Here is a 25,579-nt window from a genome sequence, read left to right as displayed (position 1 = left end):
TTCAAGTATTAAGAATTTATTTAGTAGCACTAATTCTACTGCCATCTGAAACTCCTTTTGTTTCATATTCAAACTTCAACTTTTAGTTGAGCTGATTAAAAATACTAATATCACTATTACAGATAGGAGGAGCATCAAGATATGCAGTTATTATCTTAATATGTGGTGAAACGTTTAAAAACGGTTATGTGTAAAGATGATGACGTCTTCAACATTGAAAGGATTTTTTTATCTCAAGCAGAATGTATATATAGCTTTAAAACTTTGTACTAGCGATAATTTGTAATAAATTTCAAGTACGACTCTTCTCATATAAAGATTCAGACAATTGGCTTACGTAAGCAAAACGCGTCTTGATACTTGATAATTTATCATCGACACCTAAGTAAAAAACATTTAATTCTTCTTGATTATTTTTACGGATAAAGGCATTAAAATTAAATTTTAATCCATTTGATTGCGGCAAGTGTCACGATATCAAACTGATTGTATATCAATCGTTCATATTAACTCCACTCAAAAAGCAATAACAGACGGCGAAACGATACTCGTATAAGTACCGAGTCGATAAGACCCAGAAATATCTAAATTCAGCATTCAGATGTCAGTCTGGCCGGGGATCGAATCCGGAACCCTTTGCGCGTCAGACTAGTATGGTGCTCGGTATAAAATAAAATAAAAATTAACCACTAAGCAACGGGAAATGTCACGATATCAAACTGATTGTACGTCCAATCGTTCATATCAACTCTCCCACTCAAAAAGCAATAACAGACGTTGGAACGATACTAGTATAAACTTCGTGAAACAGACTTCAATGCCCCAACGAACAATTCACTTATACGTTGTTAGTTATAGTTTGCGGAACCGCGTTCAAACGATTTCATAGTTAGATCTAACTTTAGTTGCAAACAGTTATTGAATAAGTTAGTTCAGCGCTAACAAACGCTCGGTTTTTCTGACTTGTCATCAGATTGTGAATATAAAAGGTACACGATCTGTTTTATGTTTTAAATGTCTGTCGTGTAAAGGTTTCAGATTTAATAAAAAAAAATTAATAAAAAAACGCTTTCTACACTCACAACCCTTGACTAGGATTCCCTGTATTGTGAGTGCCACAGACCCACTCACACTCACGAATACATATACACAAAGACCCAGAATAGATATCTAAATACATCATACAGATATCTGCCTGAACGGGAATCGAACCCGGAACTTTTTGTGTTTCAGACCGGTATGGTGCCCGTTCCGCCACGCTGGTCGTCGTATTATGGTTGTGAATACAATTATAAAAAATCGCTCAAGTAAAGGGAAAATTCTCGTGTAAAGGTTTCAGATTTAATACTTAGCGAAAGTAATACAGCAGTGCAATAAAGCACTGATAGCCTAGTGGGTAATCTCGGCCTCTTGATCGAGCGGTCCGAGGTTCAAATCCTAAGCACGCATCTCCGATTTTTCAAAATTATAAGTGTATTCGAAGTTAATTTTATCACATGCTTAAACGGCGAAGAAAAACATCTTGATGATATCTGCATACCTGAGAAATCTTGAAAAAATGATATACAATTTATATTTTGACAAAATGTAAGCTCGGTCAATTTAAACCCTTTTCCTTATTTGACTAAAATGTTACAAATATTAATATCAATTATTTTACTTTATACTCGTATCACGAAATTGAAGTCAAACATGTTAACCTTTATACATTCTAAATTTTAATAATCACTTTTGATAAACATGTACAAAATTATTATACAATAAATCGTTTTCATTAACCGTTCTTTGAATCCGTCCTAAATTGCGAGAGGCCAAAATAATTATATGGGGACATCTTAATTACGCACTGACAAATTCAGCCTCCATTAAAATCAGGATAATTACTGACTCTTGTTGAGTACAAGAAATAATTAAGTTGAAAAAAAGAAGCTGTTAATGATTTACCGTTTAGTCGCTTTTTATTTTTCCTTATTTCACGCCCTCTTTAATTTAGTGTTATTATATTTTTATATCTTCATTTTCCTGCTTACAAGATTTTAACTTGCCGTGTTAATTCATTAGTGAACTTCAAATTTTGCTACTCTATTTTAAACCACATCTATTTCTGCCTAATAACAGCAGTGTAGGCGCTGCTGTGTTCCGTTTTGAAGGGTGTGGTAAGGTAGACATACTTTTCCGAGGCGTTCCAGCTTAGTCCTCAGGGGTAGCGGCGCATCTGTGGCCGACCTAAGGTAGGAATATCTAATCCTATCTGGGTTTGATTATAGATGTCCATGGGCGGCAGTAGCCACTTAGCATCAGCTGGGCTGCATGCTCGTCTGCTTCTCCTATATTATAAAAAAACCAGTTAACCTCGACGAATTAAGCTCCTATTTTGTATACACAATCTGTTTGTACTACAGTACAATGTAGGTATAATTAGTTTAGTCTTGTCATTCTAATTTCAATATGGCCGACAGCCCTAAATGGCAAAACAATTGTTTTATACACCTCCATATATACGCATATCATTTTTTTTTCAATTAAATTAAATTCATTTATTGCAGGATAAGGTGGAATATATGATATGTGGAATACATTAGTTTTGTGCTCCTATCCTAACCCAAAGGATATGCATATATGTCACATGTAATAATATAGATTCTAATTAAAGTTAGATTAAATTAATAATATTGAAATAGAATACAAGGACACAATATACAATAAGAAGGATACAATAATAAAATGAAAATAAAATAAACAGCTTTTAATAGAAAATTACAAAACTTTCTATTAAAAACTGTTTATTTTAATTTTTTTAAGTGATAATGCCGCTAAATCCACTACGGTTATGACACATTCATATTTCGTTTATAAATAACCCTTTACAATACATTTAACACCTGCAGACTGTTTAGCAAAATAAGAAGGAAAATACCGAACAATACTTCATATTTACGACGATACAATGTTTGAACAAAGAGACAATACAATTGTATTTTGTATCTAAATGGGCTATATATTAGCGTATTTATGAATGGAATAAACGTTTTTAGAGGTCCCAGAAAACCTTTTTCTACATACTAAAATGTTTTCGCTTACAGAATTTGTAAGGATTGCGTTGATTTCGGTACCGTAAGGGTGTTTTATATTGACAACATTTACACAACGATTTTAACTCATTTGGACGTTAAACAATGCGATTATTTATTGTAAGTATTTTTGTACTGTAAGTTATCATACATGACTTAATTTCTTCAGTAAAATAAATTCATTTGTGATATATGGTTTTCTGTCTGTAATAAAATGCTTGGAATAAGTGTTTCTTTTATAAGTTTCATGAATTAGCAAACGCTACTCTCGGTCACTCGGTAACAGGGAATCTATCTAAACTCGATTATGAGAACTGAGATGGTCGCCTCATAAAATCATCATACGTCAGCCGGCATCCACACCCTTTCATCGAAACCTAAGAACTACTAGACGCTAAGAATAAATGTTGCTGGTACCTTCCCCGTTCGAACCATATTGGTTTACCGCTTTTCAACTTCGAAGGCAGATAGGTGTGACAGGTATCCCTGTAGTCTCGGGAATAGAATAGGGCTACGGTATACGGCCTGTCGTTAGAGGCGACTAAAATTAAAAGGGGGCTTCTGGGGTTGCAGGCGGCAAGAGTGGGAGCTCGAACCGTCCAGCAAGCAACCCCGGGAAGGACGACGGTATGTGTGGTCGCATACCGTCGTAAACACCAGAAGGTGTGGCAGGAGCCAAAAGTGCTCCCCCCAAGGTAAAGCCCGATCAAGGCATCGCGCTTGGAGGACTCCGGTTGTGTTCCCTCGGAGATCCCGGAGTTCTCTAACAGGCGCTGAGGACGGCCACCGGGGGGGTTTTTAGTACGGTAAAAATCCCACATAACCCGGCGTCGCACCCACGTCGTCGGATAACTTTTGAAGGTTACCCCCTCGTAAACAAAAAAAAGGTGTGATAGGTACAGGCGAATCTCAAGCAATTATACCGCCTTTAACTTATTTTTATATTTCTCTATTTTAAATTTGTAAACAGTAATTTAAAAGCAATGAATGATACGATTGTAACATTTAACTCATACATTATCGTAATGAATGTGGGTCGTAATGTTACCCATTGTCAAAAATTTTCGAATGGAAAGTAACGAGAGTGAAATTCCTTCGGCGACCCGAAAGTTTGATACGTGTAAGGCGGGGGTCACGTTGAGGGGAATGTTACCCATAAAGTTCTGTATTTTGTTTCACATAGCCTTTATAATGTTTTGAATTGATACTTTGTTTCGTAACAGCGCTGTTTTGAATTACATAGCTATTATGTTCTGTATTGAAGTCTTCGCTTTGTGTTAATGATGGGTCGTTTTGAGCTTCTTACCTGTTTTCCTGAATAAAACAATCACATGGAACATTTCTAAGACGTAATTATTTACTTCAGTTTAATGGCTTTAAATATACAAGAACAAAATTGTAGTTTATTTTTATAATATAGGATTAGCAGACGAGTGTGCAGTCCACCTGATGGTAAGTGACTACTGCCGCCCATGGACATCTGTAATCAACCCCAGATAGAATTAGATAATCCTACCTGAGGTCGGCCACCGATGCGCCGCTACCCCTGAGGACTAAGCTGAAACGCCTCGGAAAAGTATGTCTCCCTTAACACACCCTTCAAAACGGAACACAGCAGCGCCTAACACTGCTGTTATTAGGCAGAAATAGGTGTGATAAAATGTGAAATGGTGAAACGGTGAAATGAGTGAATAGGTGTTTAATATACATTTTGTAGTTAAGTTAGTCAAAGAATGGCGCTAAGGAAATGTTACAGTCAATATAATAATTTTATTCTTTATCACTGCTTGCATCCGACAGACGTACGTTTTGATGGGGTGTCTTTGCAGCTAACCAGAGGTAGGTAGTATCAACTAAATGACAATTATTTTATTCATATAAAAGTACAATTGCCGATCTAACTTTTTAGTCGCAAAATCGCAAAGCCGCAGCACTAATATGTACAACTCAAAGCTATTGGTTTCCATTTCCAATATAAATAGACCATATATATTTTTATTTTCTACATATACCTAAGAGTATGTTGTTTCGTTGAGATCTAATATAAGTCCAATGTTATTTATATTTGCTGATATATTTTCGAGGTCAAATGAAATCCCTAAGAGATTTTTATCCACATTATATTCCTATTTAAGTTCACCACTGCCATACATATCTGCTTTATGAAATGAAATGAAATGAAATATATATATTTATTTTGTATAGGCCAACGGCGGCACTTACAAATTGTCAGTTACAATATTTTCTTAAACTACTACCGGATCGGAACGCGACCTCTACTGAGAAGATCCGGTAAGAAACTCAGTGGGTTTGTCTTTTTTAATTTTAAAAATAATTATTACTCTTTTTCATTTTTTTGTAATGCCATTATTTTTACATATAATTAATAAAGCATTTATGGCAGCAGTGTTAAATACTACGTAATTCTGTTTCGGACGGTGTGGTAAAGTTACGACATTTACCTGCATGACTTACTCAGGTAACGGAATTACTTCTGCTTTAGTGTTGGCAATGCATTAATGTTCGACCTATGATAGGCATCTAATTGTATTTGGAGTTGAATGCAGTCCCCATAAGCAGCAGCAAACTTAACATAAAGTGGACTGAATGCTCGGTTGATACTTCAATTGTATAGGAAAACGCTTAAGGTCAAAACACAAAACTGCTACCCAAAGCCGCTTTGTAGAAGGCTATAAGCTCAAACACGCATTTTATTTATTTATTTATCTATTAAAATCACCAACGATTATTACACTTACATTACATGTGCCACCTTAACTTAAGAACTAGGAATTCAGTTAACAATAAATGCATTATCACTTATAGGTGAGTATCAAAGACTCCTTGTAAGCAAGCATACAAAAAAGTAAAAAGTAATAATAACAATAACAATAATAACAAAAGTACAGTTTGTATACTCTAATTAATTAATCTATGAATGGAATAATATATAATTTAATCTTTAACATTTTTTTTAATTTAGCCACACATGGTTAATATCCATATTTCACGCATCGCAAGAACTTGCGAAATAATTCGCATTGCGCACTCTAGCGATGTGGTACCAAGGAACAGAACCAACCTTGCCCAACGAAACCGCACCGCAACAATTTGTATTGTAGTTTCGACCCTTAGAAAAAAAATCCTCATGTAGTTTGACTTCTTAAAAATTTTAGGTATAAGCCACGAATTCGAACAATTCCAGGGACAGATTTATTCTACTGAAACTAAGCGAAAGACCTCAATTTTTCATTTTCGATTTAATATCAGAACTAATTCTTTACTCTCAATCATTTTCAACTAACGACTTTTTACTATCTTTATTAAAATGTGACTTCTTTTTCGAGTGTTGATCCAAATTTGATTACTTATTTTAAATTATCTCTTTATCAAAGTCAATGTAATATTAATGTAAGTGAAAATGAAATAAACATTAAGTATTCTATGGTCATAGATTAACATTAGTCTAGTATTCCTTATCACTTGGGTACAACGGACATACATAAATATAGTACACAAACATCCAGAGACCCAAAACAAATCTAAATTCATTATTACTAATCTGTTTGCGTGGGGATCGAACCCGGACCTCTTCGTAAAATACTGTGATGATGATGTGCTCCGCCGCGAAAGTCGATTTTATGCACAAAAAAAATCTTTTGACGGTTCTGATTCGGAGACACCACTTACCTCATAACAGCGGTAAAAAACGCTGCTGTATCCTGTAGCATTACCATGAGTTGGCATAGAAACGCCACTATAGAAATGGTAAATAGAGAACTATTGTCATCTTGCTAGTGAATAACATAACTACTATCGTTACGGTATTTCTTGACAACGTCTGTCAAATTAATGACTCATGGGACCGTATTTGTATGGCAATAGATCATAATGACATTCGCTAGCGATTTGATTTCGATAGGTTTTTTACGTATCGAGTTACGTCACTACGGATTTTAGTTCTACGAGTAACCACCAGAGGCGCTGTACAATTTTTCATACTTTTATTTTACGCAGTCGCTGACGAGTAATACTTTTGTAAACTCATGGTAGTCCTACTGATTAGAAATGTGACATAAGGGGAAGTTATACAAGACGTTGCTCAGTACCCTTACCATGAGTCTTCAAACATCCCACAATGTTACGTTACGTTTACTCAATCCAATATTCTGTTCCGTGTGCTTCAGTAGACTAAGTAAACGTAACAATAAGTAAGTGCTCAAGTCTTTCTGTCTGCCTCACATGTTCGCAAAAAAGAGAGACAAAACATAAAGCGCCATTTTGTCAATTTAGACATTTAATGTTACGTTACTGATACTACAGATCCGATACAATTCGCAAGAGGCGCTTATTGGAAGTTATATGGGCAAATACGTATTTGCTTACGTAAACAAATACCAAAAACAGTCATATTCGTCAAAACGTAAAAACTCATGGTAAGGGTACAGTCCTCAAAACATCTCATTTCATTTCAGAACCCCTTAAAAACAGAAACATCTAACTTCCTAAAATGGCAAATAAAACTTTCTCAATTTAAGAGGAATCCTTTAAGTTGGCTCCACTACGATTCAGACGAGTAAGTCGTAGCCTTCCATTGGTCATTTATTTTTGCTCGCCACCCTCATATTTTCTTTTCCGGCGAGGCTGATATGAGCTCCAAGTTGTTTACTTCCGGCTAGAATGAAACGGAATTGAACCTCTTACAACGTCATCGGTTGAATTGAACTTTGTTTTTGGTAAACACACGCTGTTATAAATGATACGACTATTTTTTTATAATACTTAAGTAGCAGACGAGCATGTAGTCCACCTGATGGTAAGTGGCTATTGCCGCCCATGGACATCTGTAACTTATCCCAGATATGATTCGATTCCTACCTGAAGACGGTCTCAGGTGCGTCGCACCCATAAGGACTAAGTATGTCTTAACCACACCCTCAAACCAGGAGAGCTTAACTATTGTTAGGCAGAATTAATAATATAAAATAAATTGTTAGTCAGTTAGTGTTTGTTTGTTGTTGTTGTAATGCCAGGCATATCAAAAACTACTAAAATAAAACCTCCTGTCAGCTGCAAATAAAAGAACGCCGCAGTAGGTCTTCGTTTCTATTGCAGTTCCACTGTAAACTTTCCCTAACCGATCGCTATCAAATGGAACAATGGTATCGATTGAACAGCTTCACTATTTAAGTTGAAAAGTGCCCAGTATTGCCGCCCGTAACTTTATTTGCATGAATTTGTATGAACAATGTATGTACAATCATTTTTACGTGATGAAAACTGCGGACGAGCACTTTACTCTGTTTTAAGAATATGTATATTTATCAGTGAGTAGTGTAGTAGTTAGAAACTCGGCTTCTGAGGGTTCGAATCCCAGACGTGTATTTATGACTTTTCAAAGGTATGGTCGTATTATTATCACTTGCTTAAACGATCAAGAAAAACATCGTGAGGAAACTTTAATTCCTAAAAGTTCATATAACAAGAAATCCTCAAGAGTGTGTGAAGTCTACCAATCGCACTTGGCAAGTACGATAGACTAGAACCTAAACCGCTCTAATCCTGTATGAGAAACTATTCAGCAGTGAGAATGTAATAAGTTGAAGCCGATATATGTCTACTCCAAATAGAAACTCAACATCCTCTAAATTGAAAGGATTTTGCGGAGAATCCTTGAGGATAAGTTGAAGCCTCATAACAATCAATCAATCACAATACACACATCAATAAATACATAGTTTCTTATTCTTATCACAATCGGAAACACATTGGCATAAACTGTAAGGCAGCGGTACTGCCGTCACAACAACAACAGAGTTGTAACATCAATAATTTGCTATTTGAAGGTCGATATTATTAGAGTTGTTTAGAGTTGATATTTAGCCATATAACTAAAGATAGATTCATTCAATGAAATCTACACTCGTTTTCCCATTGAACTCAATTTATGTTGTAATGTAGTGACCGCATAGGTGACTATTTTTTGAAGTGGTTAACCAATTCTAAGGTGGTAGAACCTTCCGTTATTCGACTCCGGTGGCACAGCCGCCAGACCTATTCCTGCATAATAATAGCAGTGATAAGTTCTGCTGTATTTTGGTTTGAATGGTACATATGAATACTTTTCCGAGGCGTTCCAGCTTAGTACTCCGGGGTAGCGGCGCATCTGTGGTGAAAACAGGTAAGAATCCAACCTTATTTGGGATGATTACAGATGTCAATGGACGGCAGTATCCACTTACCAGGTGCACTGCATGCTTGTCTGCTCCTCCCTTATTCTATATCAATTTTAACTATTATTTACTTCGTAGGCGGTTGTATTTATGTTATCGAAATTTCCAGAAATTTCGAATTAGAACTTCATCACAGAAGTAAATTCCGAGATCACGCCGATAAAAACAAGGAATCGAAAGATTTATCTCATCACACAAATAAAATGTCAGCACTCAGCAGGCGATCGATCATCGAAATTATTCGATGAATCATCTGGACTGTATTAACGGACGCCGAAGCTGGGACTGGCAGATGGACTGACAAACAAGAAGTAAATAACACTGGCTTACATTATTGCATGTTGCATACATTTCTTGTTCGATAAAAAGAGGGATATATTTTCTTCTTTTAAAATTCAAAGATAAATAAAATGTTTCTTTTTTTATTATATGGAAGTAGCAACCGAGAATACAGTGATAACCTAGTAATTAAAACTTGGCCTCTCAGCCTGTGATTGTTAAAAGCTATCTGCGCATTTGATATTAATTATGACCTCTTTAAACGGTGAAGGAAAACATCAAAGTGTTCTCAAAGATGCCCAAAGTCCACTATGCACTCGGCAAGCGCGGTGGACTATAGTCCAAATCTCTTTTACTCTGAGAGGAGACCCGTGCCCAGCAATGAGACAGTAATGTGTCGACGACGATGTTTTAACTTATACAACTGCCAATCGCGTTATGTTGTTTAACTTTAAACATACTTTTCCGAGGCGTTCCAGCTTAGTCCTCAGGGGTAGCGGCGCATCTGTGGCCGACCTCAGACAGGAATATCTAATCCTGTCTGGGATTGATTACAGATATCCATGGGCGGCAGTAGCCACTTACCATCAGTTGGACTGCATGCTCGTCTGCTACTCCTATATTTAAAAAAAAAAAAAATACCACGTACACATTTTTTTTCGCAGACTTTGCAGACGTAGATTTTGCAGACTGTGACTTGAATATAGTTGATACTGGAATATAAAAAAACTTAGTAAACTACAAAATAACCCTAAATTCCCATAAAATACACGCAGATCTCCAAAACTGGAATATTTTCAAGCGAACCACGTACGCCATTCATTTAAGCGAATTGTGGTCTGTTTCCCTTTTATCGTGTTTACGTGCCGTTTTGTATGATAACGACTTAATGACAGAGATTTGAATAAATTGTTACTTTTTGTAAGTGAATGTATACCATAAGCTGCCATGGATGTAAAGCGTATTTAAAACTGGTTTGAAAGTTCCGGGTTCAAATCCTGGCACATCTCATTAAGTTATTTCTATTATAAATATCTGTGCTCCTCATTTTAAGCTCGTCGAAAGCCCGGGCGGAAAGTTTAATGGAGGTCCCCAGTCTAAAAAGTTGATTTGATTTTACAAAATTGCAAATGTGTCATAGATTGTTTGTTTCTGACGACCTTTAGCAACTATGTTTGGAGGCCCCCAAGATTGGAAGCTCGAGGCGGACTGCCCCTTCCGACCCCCCCCCCCCCCTAAGCCGCTAGATCACGAGGTAGCCTATATTCTTTTCTACTCTAAAGCATTCTTAAGATCTTTAAATAATTAAGAAAAATGTCTTTCAGAAACACGCCGTAAAAATATTGCATTTGCAAATAAGATTTTCAACCCTGGCCCGATATTATAAAATGCTGTATAGCTGGTTCTATAAATCATCCCAACTAATAGCTCTACAAAACAATTCCAAAAGCAATTACGCTTTCCTCATAAATATGAAAACCGGAAAACATCTCACTGCTTTCAGCATAATGCGATTGCGTGACTGATTCAAATCCGCTAATAAATCTAGTGAGCCCTGCAATATATGGTCCAATCTGCCTTATATTAGTAAGAGGCCCTCACGCACATCTGGCGCACGGAGGTTATGCCCTGGTATTGCTCAATAAAATCCTGGGGTCCCATCTTTAATACTAAAACTGTCTCATATGAACCGCTCAAGTTTGTTTATGTTATTGTTGCAACCACCTGACTCAGATTTTGTTGAGTGGCGCTTAGTCCTCAGCTAGGCATCTGTGCCCGATATAGTGGAGGACCCAATTATATTTGAAGTTAATAACACATTTTCATAATAAACAAAAACCTTTTAAGTAGGTTATATGACCGTTAGCTACTTTTGAAACGCTTTCCACACTCGCAGCCCACACTAGGATTCCCGATATCGTGGGTACTATAGACACACACAAAGACAAAGACACAAACACCCAGACCCGAAACAGATACCTAAATTCATCATTCAGATATCTGTCTGGCCGGAGATCAAACCCGGAACCCTTTGCGCGTCAGAGCGGTATGGTGATATCTCCGCCACGCGGGTCGTCAAAGTTTTCGCTCGTTAGGGAAAAGATAAATATGGCGGAATTACCAACGTTATCTCGAACAAAATATTGCCCGTTCACTCCTTTTATGATATAAATATAGTGACGATTAAGTATAATAAACACATCGTCATAACCACGAGGAATTCCACTTTCCTTAATAGTCGTCTACATTACACGTCTCGAGCCCCGATGTTCTATTGATGCTATCGCCGGTATCTTAATCTGAATAGCTTATAACCCTTCAAAGAGCCGGAAAAGTCCCATTACGATCGTATCGATTACGCGAGTAAAAAGGGTTAACTTTCCATAACTCTCTAACATAGGGTACCCTATTAGTTACTACATAAAGTTGGGTTTTCGGGTTAAAATTGCTCCTAGAAAAACGGCAGTAAGGTAAAAAACTAATATAAAAGTAAACGAAGTGAGAAAATGGTGAAGTTTGGAACAAAAGGAATGGGTAAGTAAGGTAATAAAGTGTGGTAACTTTCCGCTTTACGGTACACTTTACTTTGTTTGTGGGTAAATGTAATTTTTATTAGCTTTCTCTTGCTTATAAAGTTGGATCTGCATATTATTAGTTTCAAATCAAGTTTGTTGAATGAGAAAACTTTGTAGTTTGAATGTAGCTGGATGGAGGCTTTCTGAAGATTGTACTCAATATGTTGACAGTAATTTTGACATTTTCTATGCTTATAATTATAACTTGTAAAAGTATCAACAACTTTCAAACACAAGCCGCAAGAAACAAGATAATTATTATAAAAACAAAAAGAACCTTTCTTTTCTTAAAAATACATCCTATCGGTCCCACAGATTAAACGAATCCAACAACACCTCATATATTAAAGTCTGGTAAGCCATTTTGGCGTTTCAAAAAATGAAACATACGTCGTCAAGCGTATGAAAACCATTAATTCCTCTTGAAAACCATTACCCTCCTTAGACGCGCAATAAAAGACTTCGTTGACAACCCATACTATCACGTGATAGCGTTTTTTATTACTCGCATTCATTCCTATCCGTCAAATTTTGGAAATTTACTAAAGACAAAAGGCCGGCGTAGACTCATGTTTTTTGAATACTGACTTATGGCAAATTTCACAACCAAACCGAAAAAAATAAGCATTTCTCGAACTGACATATTGACTCTATTGGCGTAGAAATGTAACAGCTCTATCCAGAACAGAAACTTTAATTAATGATGTGTTGATGGGATCAAACCTTCAACTCTCTTTGTATCAAACCAGTGCGGTGAACTTTCCGTTATAAGGGTCAAGAAACATCCATAAAGATTTATAAACACATTTTTATCATTAACTAATAGTGCCCGCGGCTTCGCCCGCGTCTAAAAAATAACATGACGTACATGTAGCTGAAAATTTGTACCTTCATTGGAATGAAAGTGGTGCCCATCTGTCGAAAATTGGTCGTACCTACCAATTTAGAAACCTTCGTGGACTAATGCACAAGAACTTTGCTAAAGACCATTACATGATGAAATGCATAGTTTACGATTATATAAAGGACATACAGACAAACGTTCATTTATATATGTATATATAGATTCATAAAAATATTCTACCTTTACCGTACGTGGCAACAAATACGCTTAGACTTATTACAGTAGGTATACATACTTAAAGAATTCGATGAAAAATGTTTCGAAACTCACAACAATTTGGGTTTGTAGGGCAATCAAGTTACAGGCGAAACTCTCGTTAAAGTTTTTGTGAAAATATTCGCAAAAACTTCCACAGTAGATATTGACGAAGGCTCATGGAGAGACAAATTAAGTGTCAAAAGGAACAAACAGTTCGTCTGTCTGTCGTATAAATTAATCAAGGGATTTGGGCGCGCTGCGAAAACATCACGGGAAATAATTAATTTCTAAGGAATTCTGAAATATGTTGGTATTATGGCTACATATTATCTCGAAGCTGTTTCCTTGATGTGAATAGCTCAGGAAGGTCTAGGTTCGAATATTAGAATCTCAAATAGTGATAACCAGAATGACGTAAAGGACAACATATTCGTACATCATGCAGAGCGTCCCAGATTCATGATCAGGTGAATAATGTATTTAGATTTTTATTGTTAATTTGCTTATCTATACTCCATTGTATTTCAAGGTCTGTGACATTACAGACGAACATCAACAGATAGGACAGCAATAGATACAGCGGTGGCTCCGCAGGATCAAGAAAGATTTTTAATATTTTATAAACTGAAATAAAATCTCTATTTGTGATATCAACTTAGTGAAGTGTGGTGAGGTGATTACAGAAGGAGATTCGAACTATTCACAATAGATTAACGATATATAATGTAGACTATTACATAACATGAATAGTGCGCACGTCAAACAAACCGCGTTTATAGCATCGATCCAGAATTAACTGAGCCTGCAAGCTTCATTTACGGCGATGCATTACCGACTTCAGTAAACAATTACTTTGGCGGTGTGGTGACCACACTGCTAAATTAACGAAGACCTGTCCAATCGCGATCAGGAAATGTGACCGATAGTGGCTATACATCTTGTGCGCTTCTGCACTTCGGAGAGCATTAAGTCATCTATTATTCGTAACAGACTTTTAACATGTTGGACATAAATTTCATAAACAGTTTAAAAAATTAGATGAAGAAATTGATTTAAATAAATTTATTATTTAAATAAATATACAAGCGGTGAATGCTTAGTGGTTGAGAAACTCGGCCTCTAATCGAAGAGTCTGAGGTTCAAATTTCAGGCACGCACCTCTGAATTATCAAAGTAATGTATTACTTTGATAATTCAGAGGTAATTAGAAATTAATTATCACTTAAACGGTGAAGAAAAACGTCGTGAGGAAACCCCCACCTAAGAAATCTTAAAAAAAAGTTTTCAACGGTATGTGAAGTCTACCTATTCGCACTTGGCCAGCGCGGTGGACTATGGCCTAATCCTTATCATTCTGAGAGGAGATCCGTGCCGTAAGCGGTGGGACAGTAATGGGTTAATGATGACACCTAATAAATAAGTTAAAAAATTAAAAGTCCGTACTGTTTCCTTCGGTTAGTTCGATCAATAATGAAAAAGTAGTTGCCGCTGTTGTGCCACCGATGCTGGTGTCTTGTCGGGATCTTACCATTTCATGTCATCCCAATGAAAAAGATAAGGCTCTTCTTGTAGCTGTTTTTCGGGAATTTTAGTCAATTGAAACCGTTGGTCACCCGACAATCGAGCATTAGATTAGAGTCTACGTCGCTCAAGTCAATTCATTGTTTGTGTCTTGTGTTGTTACTGCCATTCCGTGGAAACCATTAATGAAAACCCCATTTTGAATTGCAAGTTGGCAGTCAATTCTGAGATTTGATTTATATTTGTCTTTATTACATTTGTTGGAAATTGTTAAGATTTAGACACTACGTTATTTTGGACCAAAGTTGTATCTATATTATAGTTACAAGTTGTATATTATAGTTACACAAAATAATCGATGCAACTCCTTAAAAAAGTCTATTTCACTCCCACAATTTACAGAAATGTAACGACACCTCATATGATAAATCTACCATGCCGTTTGGGCTATGGGCATGGCAAACAAAGTTAAAAACATTACCTTCCTCCGTCTTGTAAAAAATATAAATTAGCTGAGTTTCTTGCTTGGTTTTTAGTTATGGTCGTGTTCCAATCTATTTATATAAGAAAATATTGAATATAATTCTAACAATTTGTAAGTGTCCCCGTAGGCTTATACAAAATAAATACATTTCATTTCTTATGTAACCGTAATATGAATGATTGAATAGGGTTACTTTTGAAAACAATATGATGACATTTCATGACTCCACACGATGTTTTCTTTTGTCCTTAAAACATCATTAACATTTTGAAGGTGGTAGGACCCTTTGTGGGTCGACTCCACCACCGTCACACCTATTTCTGCCTCATAACAGGAGCGTTAAGCGCTGCTGTGTTCTGGTTTGAAGGGTGTGGTAAGGGAGACAAACTTTTCCCAGGCATTCCAGCTTAGTCCTCAGGGGTAGGAGCGCATGTGTGGCCGACCTCAGGTAGGAATATCTAATCCTATCTGGGGTTGATTCCAGACGTCCATGAGCGGCGGTAGCCACTTACCATCGGATAGACTGCATGCTCGTCTGCTACTCCTATAATATAAAAAAAAAACCTCTAGCATATTAATTAACTTTGACTTTTAATTACAATTTCTTACAAATGATTCCTTATCAGATTTAATCAATAAATGGAAAATAGAGGATGAAAAAAATTCCAATCCAACCTTATTTTTCTTAATTCGCAATCTTTGAGTAAAAGTACTTTTCCTTTAAGGTAAGCGTGTTTTATCATTTCTCCAAGCCTGATAATCGATGTCCTTTGTAATCTCGCTAACATGGCAGAATTAAAAAGATTTGGAAGTGCCTACGCTGTTGGTTTATGTAGATATCGCGAGATATTCCTTACGCGCTTCATCGCACGGGAATTTTTAAATTTCATGTAAAGAGATTAAGATTTTAGTGAAGTGGTGCTGAGTTGATGATAAGAGGTCTAGATTCAAATACCAGTATACCTATTTATTCAAGTCATTGATAACTTATTATTACCATACACATAGATGATAAATGTTAAGTGAAAAATCCTAGGAGTAATGGTGGTAGAACTTTTCATGGTTCGATTCTAGACACACTAGTGGATTCCGTATAACCGCAGTGTAGCGCTGCGTTATGGGTTGAAAGGCGTAATTCGGGAGAGACGCTTATAAGAAACATATTTCCGAAATTCTAATTAAAAGGTGGATTCACTACCAGATGATGGTAGCCATCAGGTAAACAGATTGTTCGTATGTTACGTTTATAATATAAAATGGAATAATATGTTATAGAAAAAACCTTAATTAAATCATCATCATCAAAACATTACTGTCCCACTGCTGGGCACGGGTCTCCTCTCAGAATGAGAAGGATTAGGCCATAGTCCACCGCGCTGGCCCAGTGTGTATTGGTAGACATCACATACCTTTGAGATTTTGTTTTTTTGTTTTTTTATAAATCTCAGGTATGCAGGTTTCCACACGGTGTTTTCCTTCACCGTTTAGCAAGTGACAATTACTTTCTAATACGCACATAATTTCGAAAAATCAGAGGTGCGTGCCTGGGATTTGAACCTCGGACCCCTCGATCCAGAGGCCGAGTTTCTTAACCACTAGGCTATCACTGCCTTTTATAAATCGCTACTTTATAATAGCTTTGTAGTATGGAGCCTAAACAAAGGAGATGCTCTTGGGAATCTTTCTAAATGGTTATAATCTTTTTAAAAGTTTTAAAAATAAAGAACAAACGATTGAAAATACACTTTCAGTCTTTATCACTTAAATACTTAGTAAAATTGAATTTTAGAAAATTCTATTTTAAGGGCACGTGCTGAAGTCAATACTTACAAAATGTAAGTCCACTCGAGTGCACAAAATTTAATAATAAGGCTTGTGTTCCACTGACAGACGAAACAGGATCGAAAATCACGTAAAAAACAAGATATCTTCTTAAAAATTCCATTTTGGTATAAGCAATCCTTCGTACTTTAGTTCCATCACTTCTGTATTGTTATGACTTTTTTTTTTGTACAAAAACTTAACCTAAAATAAATTAAAAAATACAAACTTAAAAAGATTTGCCTGATTTCTTAAGTTTCTAAAATATAAATGTGTATTTCATATTGGACATTGAAAGTCATATTTGACCAATTTTGTCCACCAAATATCAAACATTTACAAATTGTAGTACACAAAAAATCAATCTTTGCGAGATAAAACATGGGATAGATTGATTATTAATAATGGATAAAAATAGTACTATCACTGTATGCAGTCTGACTAACAGAAACCGAGCACATAGTTTAAGCGTTTCTTATAAAACGCAGATGGGCTCATAAACCCAAGAAAATTACTCCTGAGCTAGCAAATTGAAAATTAAAATTAAATCTTATTACTTATAAAATATAGCTTCAACACTGTTAATGAGACCGCGGCATCTCTCAGGCCATATAACATTATTACCGAACTAATGATGCGTCGCCGAACTAAGTTAAGTGCAAATTGAATTGTGTCTCAGAGTGTCCGACACACGATACACCCGCTCTAGTAAGTTTGTTACGACAGTTTATTTATATTATACACGTGTTTTGATAAGATTGCATACGAGGCTTCCTTTGAAGTAGTAATTTATAAAAACAAAAAATACACGTGCTTATAAATAATTTACTGAAAATGGAAGTAATCATCATCATCAGCCCATTGCTGTCCCACTGCTGGGCAAGGATCTCCTCTCATAATGAGAAGGATTAGGCCATAGTCCACCGCGCTGGCCAAGTGCGTATTGGTAGACTTCACATACATTTGAGATTTTTTTATAAATCTCTCAGGTAAAAAAAAATAAGGTCTAGGCTGTACAGTTTTTGCCGCCCCTGCTTCTACAATTGTCATGTTTTAGTTTTCCGTTGACACGGTTCCCGTTTTTTTTTTGCTCGTCGCGCCCGCTCGTGACACGGTTCGCGTTTAAGGCAAGAACGACTGGGTCCCCAAATTTACCGCCCCAAAAATATAAAACATGCCGCCCCAAAAAATATGCCGCCCTAGGCTGAAGCCTACTCAGCCTATTGGTAAATCCGCCACTGGGTATGCAGGTTTCCTCACGATGTTTTCCTTCACCGTATAGCAAGTGATAATTAATTTCTAATACGCACATAACTTTGAAAAAGTAGGTGCTTGCCTGGGACTTGCTAAAATAGTGCACGTTTTTTTAAGTTATTCGCAGATATATACGAAGATACGATAAGAGCAGAAAAAAATATATGATACGATGGAAACCTTAATGTTTTGACTCTAGAGGCACCTCCATCACCATCTCCGCTATACATATTTCTAACTCATTCTCGAATTTTAATCTATAGGGTGCGGTAAGGAAGATGGTTACACAAGGTATTTCATCTCAGTCCTCAGGGGTAGCACCGCCTCTGTGGCCGACTTCAATTAGGAATTCAATCTTACTTGTGGTTGGTTACAGATGCCGATGGGCGGCAGTGACCACTTATAACCAGGCAAAGTGCGTGTTTATTTACTACTTAGATTAGTAAACTAGTTTCGACAATTGAAATTGTCACTCTCATCTATTTTCGTGTTTGAAGAATATTAAAAAAAATAGTTTTTAGATAATTTACAAATGAAACGATATTTCTCCGCACTTTTTCTTCGATTTCGTGTTTATGCACCCCTTAACCTACATTACACCGCGTAAATTACATCATGACAGCCATTAAACGGCTGACAGAATTGTCAGCCGTTTAAGCCGTTTATTGACTTCCTTCAATTATTCAATTCAATTATATGGCGGTGAGATACTTATCTATGATTTACTAGTACAATCTCATAAAAAGGAATGTGACTGTCTTAGGAGCATCAATGCATGTATGCATGCAGCATGTACGTGTAAGCATGTAGCAAATCATGCATCGGCTGTTCGTAAATGGTTTAAAAAGAGCTCTCCTTCAAAGCCGCTAATGCATTGACGACTTTTTTGGTGTTGCAAAAGTCCATAGGCGACTGTCACTACTTTTCACCAGGTATCCCATATGTCTTATGGGTACATTTTAGTACACATTACACATTAGAAGACCCGCGTGGCGGAGCGATCACCATATCGGTCTGACGTGCTAAGGGTCCCGGATTCGATCCCCCGCCCGACAGACATCTAAATGATGAATTTAGATTTCTGGGTCTGGGTGTTTGTGTATTTGTCTATGTGTGTGTCCACGATACAGGAAATCCTTGTGTGGGGCTGTAAGTGTTGAAAGCGTTTTTTTATTTTATTTCTATTAGAATTTATTATAAAAATAAATAATATGACTGCTTTGTAATATAGTATACCTCCCTCCTAAAAATCCATCAAGCCGTTTGGGCTTTCCAGCGTGCTAAAGAATGAGACATATTTACTGTATAAAAATGATCCTCCACAGTGAGGTAAAAACCTCTGCGACTGTCATACGCATATTGCTATAGATGATCTGTACCCTTACCATGAGTTTTCAAAACATCCCACAATTTTACGTTACGTTTAATCTATCCATTATTCTGTTCCGTTTGCTTAGTAGACTGCGTAAACGTAACAATAAGTAAGTGCTCAAGTCTTTTTGTCGACCTCACATGTTCGAAAATAAGAGAGACAAAATATAAGCGCCATTTTGTAAATTTAGACTTTAATGTTACGTTACTGAGACTATAGTTCTGATACAATCCGCTAGGGGCGCTGATTGGAAATTGTATGGACAAATACGTAAACAAATACCAAAACAGTAATATTTTACAAAACGTAAAAACTCATGGTAAGGATACTGACAGCAGTAACTACTTAACGTCAGGCTCACTGCAAGTTACAGCATCCATTACATAAAAATAAAGTATAAACCCGTTCTCTGCTATAAAAGTAATGGCGTTGGCTCAGCTTTTAACGCTATCATCATAAATACCGACTGTTTAATATTTAAGCCAAAACTTTAAACTGACTGGCTTTTACTTGAAATTATTTATAGCAGATTAACTTCAGCCCTTAAAATAAATCTTTGATTATTATCTGAAGTTGTAGTGTTGTGATCATTTTGTAATAAAAGTAAATGTAAGTTGAAAGGTTTTGTTTTATGTCATACTAGTTTTTGCCCGCGGTTTCGCCCGCGTTTAAAAGAAAATAATATGACATACTAACATACATAAAACTGAAAATTCGTACCTTCATTGGAATGACAGTGGCGCCATCTGGCGAAAATTGGTCGTACCTGAAGTCGGCCCGAGATGCGCCGCTACTCCTGAGAACTAAACTGGAACGCCTTGGAAAAGTATGTCTCCCTTACCACACCCTTTAAACCAGGACACAGCAGCGCTGCTGTTATGAGACAGAAATAGGTGTGGCGGTGGTGCTGCCCGAGTCGAACCACAATGAACCCTACCACCCTCATATTACTTAAACAAGTGTCTTACCGCTTTAAAATTAAATAGCATCGCGAAATTACTGCTGAAAAATGAAGAAAAGAATGTATTTACCAATACATAATTGTAGGGATTATTTCTAAAAAGATTTTTATTTCTGAGGACTAAGTACGAGTACTTTATTACAGTTACGTAGATTGATTAGTGAAAGTTTCCACCTCATTGCCGGAAAACCTCTGATATAAAGTTGAAGCGCATATAAACAGAACTTTGTTTAACGTTAAAAAATATACCATAATTCTGCCAAGCGTTATTAACTTTAGAACTTTTGACAAAAACGAAGACGGATGGGAGAAACAATTCTGTGTGCAAGCTATGAATAATATAGCGAAGTATGAATATTCACCAGTTTACTCAAGGATATTACTCGTTTGTCTGCAGTAATGCACTTGCGGTTAAATTCATTGTGCAGAAGTTAAATGTATAAACAATAATTAATTTATATTCTTTGAAATCTGGGTTGCATTTTTTTATTATTTTACTTAAGAGACTAGCTAACCGAGCAAACGTTATATTGTTTAAAAATGTTAAGGGTAAATAACCGTTATCACTTAGGGGTATGAAAAATAGATAGTAGCTGATTCTCAGACCTACTGAATATGCAAATAAAATTTGGTGAAAAAACTAACTTTGTGACACGAGAATTTTATATATAAGAATTTTATGTAAAACTGTAAACCAAACACACTTTACACACGCACGCGGGCGCACACACACAAGCACAACTACATACACGCACACACATACGCGATACTTTTTAGTTTATGATACCGTTATCCTAAATATCATCAAAAATGTTAATCTATAAGATTCTTTTATAATGTCGAAAGCTGAATTCAAGATAAAATATCAGATTTGAATTCTTTAAAACTACAATGCCGGCGATGCCGCATTTGCCAGTGTAGAGACGAGGTGAACTGCATATGTATGTGTAAGGAATTCTCGCATAACTTATATCTATGCGGCATTCCAAAGGGATACTTTTCATATCACACGAGTTCATGCTCCCGTGCCATTCTTGTCCACACGAGCGTCCCTCGCAAACTCTCGTTTCTTAGATATTCCAGTGATATAAGTTAAATGCACGCGGGAGACGAAGAGACACGCACGCAGACATAAAATCGCGTGACAAGAAATTAGCCCCGAGTTTTGAACGTCGAGTTTAATCTTTCGAAATACGAATTCACTTGTCAATATTCCAGTCATCTATTACCACGTCCGTACGCTTGCCAAACCGCCACAAATTCAATCATGTGGATAAAACATTTGACTTTGTTTGTGTAGGTTTGCAAGCACTTATAACATAGCTGAATCCTAAAATCGAAGTCGTGTTAATATTTACGGTAAATTTTATAAATTGATAAAGATTCAAAAAAGTATACCAAAAATAGAGAATCTGATGATTATTGATCATGAACAGTACTCACCCTTCCAAACGCCTTTAGAAATTGATTAATCAGCACATTGGGGAATCCATCTGGGAGTGAAAAGCTACCAGTAATATCTGAAACAACATTAGTATTTGTGTTTATAATGTAAAATTTTCTTATAAGGTAGATGTAGCAGACGAGCATGCAGTTTTATTATGGAAAGAGATCACTGCCGTCCGGATACATCTTTAATCAACCCTACGTAAGATTAAAGTCCTACCTAAGTTGAAACGCCTCGGATAAGTATATCTCCCTTACCAAAATCTTTGAACCAGAACATAGTAGTGTTTAACGCCGCAGGTAGGAGTAGGTTTGTCGATGTTACTGTTTAACACCTGCTAATGTTTAACAAGCATACAATTATTAAACCTACCTTTAAAATTACTACATGCTAAGGATTCGAACCGCAGGTCCTAGACGTACGGAAATCCATTCTAGACTAAATATTAGATTTTTTGACGTTTTGTTTGTTCGATGATCGATCGACTAATCGGTGGTATTAAACCACGATTGATGTAAACGCATTAGCTTTATTCAATCAAAAAGTTTGATTAATGTCTGTCTGGTTTGACAGCGAAGTATGCACGCGTCATTACACGTCAATATAAATCGCCTTTCTGTTCTGTTAAAACGTGGAAAAAAATTGGAAAACGCTTGGAAAAAACAGACATATTTTGAGATTATCCCACTTCTGAATTATTAAAATAAAACTATTTCTTGGTCCAATCATAGATTAGTAAAGATTACTCACTCCTAACAAGAAAATGTACCCAGTTTTGAGAATTGAAATAGTTGCGTAAAACAGTTTTGCCACGTCTCCGTGCTAAAATGTCCCTAAAATATTTGAAATAATTATTTATTTAGTATGTAAATTACGTAGTATTCGTTATTTATTCGTAAATTTTCTCTAAAAATGTTTTTATTTGTCAAGAATTCAAAAAAAAGAACTTACTAATAAGCCATTTGTGGCTTCATTCAATTTTAAGGCGGCTAAGTATCTAATCTATGGGTCCAATTTACAACTTTTATTATTCCCGCGCAAAATACAAGTCTAACGTCAAGAGCGTTTTTTTTTTCTTTTTTATGCTAATGCATACAATAGTGTAACGCTTACAGCCAATGACTATTTAAATGGGCATTTATTATTCTAAAAATAACACATCATGCAAATAACACAAAATAATTAATTAAAATAATACTATAATTAAATAATTTTAATATATTTCTAACAATATAATATAGAAAATATAGGGCGTCATCGTTTTTATACATAGAGAATAAATTATATAGATTCCTAAAGGCGTCTGATAAAAGGGAATAATAGATCTAAATGCCGTCTCATTCTTTTATCTGCTAATCCGTTTAAAAGATTATTACGTAATCCTTTAATGAATTCTTAGCCTTGAAAGAATATTCTTACAGAGATTAATTAAAAAAATCTTTCTTAGTGTTACGCTAGGGAAATACACGATTGCCAGAGATCTAATACACGTGAAGCATAGATAAGTATAGATATCTCACCGCCTTGTAACTGAAGGAATCCATTAAATGGCTTAAACGGCTGACAAATGTTTCGGCCATTAAATGGCTGACACATTTGTAATTTACGCGGTCATGGTGCAATTTACGCGGAACAATGCCAACATGAGCAGTTAAGTGCAAAAACACGAAATCAAAGAAAAAGTGCGGAGAAATATCGTCTCATTCGTAAATGATCTAAAAAACTAATTTTTTTTTAATATTTTTCAAACATGAAAATATGTGACAGTGACAATTTCAATTGTCAAAACCGGTTACAGTATCTTGTTAGGAGTGAATAACCTTTACTAATCTATGACGAGGACAGCCCGCATTGACGACGGTCATCGACTGTCGATCGATCGACGGCAAATTCGACCTCTTTAGTCAGCAAACTGCGTAAACTTCATTTTTATTGAACCGCTACCACAAACCGCACTTTGCCCGTCTTTGTATCTGGGTCAATTTCAATGACATTCAATTTGAACATTTCAGGTGGTAAATTTAAATTAGTTGTAGAAATGTGATAGAAACCCTATGGTCCGCCCGGGGAGGTACCACCGCCACATCTATTTCTAGGGTGTTATACCTTTTTCGTTTCGATACAATGGTGTGGATATCGGCTTACTTTAATACAAGCGACCCTTTTAGTTCTTCGGAGTGGCAAAGAACATTTGCACATTTGGACATTTGCTACATTTGCTATATCAATTTTATAAACAAAAATGCCGCCCTAAAAGTGCCGCCCTGTGCCGCACGGAGTCTATTTTATTAGTACCTCCCCATTTATATAATGCCAATAACTACACTGCCAACAGTTACGTTAGTTCATGTGATACTTATAAAGCGAAACATTTACGAGCCATCATTATTACAGGGGATCATAAAATTGTTTAACGACTCCAAATGAATTGTTAGGCTCAAGCTACGCCATTAATTATTTTTACGGTGTGGGCATTAACGAAAATTGTTATGAGCTGTCACATACTAACTGTGATAGTTTAGGGTACATTAATTGTGTTCTGTTGTGACGGTTGACGTTATGACATCATACGTCTTTTGGAATTTTAGGGCTAGTACACAAAACTGCGATGCGACGTCGCATCGTAAAAATCTGCGAGCTCCCTCGACGCATCGCAAAAACTTGCGAATTAATTCGCATCGCGCATTCCTGCGATGTTTCGTCACACTTGTTGACGCCATTTTTAGTTCGTTCTGAGACAGCGTGTGGGGAAGATGCACAGACCTGTACTTGTTGGGTGGGAAGACGTATACTTAAAAAAATGACAAAGTACGACGTTGTCTTTTCATATTACTGATTGAGGAGCGCCCTGTTCTTTGGGAAACTAAATATAAAATAAATGATATATGATAAATGGATGAACTCAAAATCTTCTTTGTTACTTTTTCCTGTATCTCCTTAGAAATAACAAAAGTGCACACTTCCTTTTACGATCCATGTCACGACCTAATTTTCAAAGTACGTTCCGTACGGTTGACGGTTGTCGGAAGAATGGTCACCCTGGGAGACGCTATGCCGCACGATATCGCATCGCAGCAATTCGTGTCGCAATTTTCTGCGTTGCGAATTCGCGTCGCGTCGCATCGCAGTTTTGTGTACGATCCCTAAGAAGCAAACATACAGGTCACCAATTCAAATCAAATCAAATTAAAATATTGGAGTTTTAAGGCGTGTGCACACTCTAAGGTGTGTGAGAATACTCGGGAGACTGTGCATGCATTGAAAAATAATAATGAGCAGTCGTGCGATTGTAAGAAAAAGTCATAGATTAGTAAAGATACTTCGTTGCCTTGAAATTGAAAGCCACAAAAGGCTGATTTGTCAGTTATTTTTGTGAATGCTTGACAAATAAAATACATTTTTAGATAAAATTTACGAATAAATAACTAACACTGCGTAATTTACATAAAAAATAAATA

General features: G+C 36.3%; 1 protein-coding gene across 1 annotated transcript in view; it reads right to left on the bottom strand.

Moving 5' to 3' along the window:
• AstA-R1 (allatostatin A receptor 1) overlaps positions 1 to 25,579 on the bottom strand; it is a 147,523-nt gene that overhangs the window by 93,043 nt on the left and 28,901 nt on the right. Inside the window, exon 2 of the mRNA XM_073076216.1 lies at positions 22,118 to 22,194. The gene's annotated coding sequence lies outside the window, so the exon portion shown is untranslated. The remainder of the gene's footprint in view (positions 1 to 22,117; positions 22,195 to 25,579) is intronic.

Source organism: Epargyreus clarus, unplaced genomic scaffold, assembly GCF_041222505.1.
Source record: "Epargyreus clarus isolate Ecla_fem2 unplaced genomic scaffold, WU_Ecla_fem_2.2 ptg000008l, whole genome shotgun sequence".
In the NCBI taxonomy this organism is placed as follows: Eukaryota; Metazoa; Arthropoda; class Insecta; order Lepidoptera; family Hesperiidae; genus Epargyreus; species Epargyreus clarus.
This window is presented reverse-complemented; position numbering and strand designations above follow the sequence as displayed.